Source organism: Oxyura jamaicensis, unplaced genomic scaffold (genome assembly GCF_011077185.1).
Source record: "Oxyura jamaicensis isolate SHBP4307 breed ruddy duck unplaced genomic scaffold, BPBGC_Ojam_1.0 oxyUn_random_OJ67694, whole genome shotgun sequence".
Taxonomy (NCBI): domain Eukaryota; kingdom Metazoa; phylum Chordata; class Aves; order Anseriformes; family Anatidae; genus Oxyura; species Oxyura jamaicensis.
The window spans coordinates 491-1,074 of record NW_023308616.1 but is presented as its reverse complement, the minus strand read 5'-3'; positions in this window follow the sequence as shown (position 1 = coordinate 1,074).

Genomic DNA, 584 nt, shown 5'->3' with positions numbered 1-584 from the left:
GGGGGGGGGGGGTCCCGGCCCCCCCCGGGGTGGGGGCACGCACGCGCGCTGGGTGCCAAGCAAGACAGCCACGGGTCTCCTATGTTTATTGGGGCCGGGGTACAAACCGGGGCAGGAATAACTTAAAAATGTGCCGGGGTTGGGGGGGAAGGGGGCGGCGCTGGGACCCCAGACCTTATTTACAGGGCTGTACAGGGCTGGGGGGGGGGGGGGGGGGGGGGCGTGAGGACACCCCCCCAGGGGCAGCGGTGACCCCGGAGCCCACGTCCCCAACGCTGAGGGTGCTGATGGCCCCAAGGGGATGGTGGCAGTGACACAGCCCCCAGATTTTGTCTTTTTTTTGGGGGGGGTGGGGGGGTGGTAAAGGGGGTGTCCCGGTGCCAAGCCATCCCTTCGGGGGTCCCAGTCCCTTCTGGGGGGGGTCCCGGCTCCGCTGCAGCCCCAGGTGCTGCACCCAATGCCTCCTTGGGGAGGGATGGGGGGGGGCGTTGGATGTGGGGAGGGGGCTCCAGCGCCGATGCAGCCCCTCGGGGTGGGGGCTGTATTTGTGGGGGGGGGGTCCCAGCTCCACCGCAGCTCTTGGC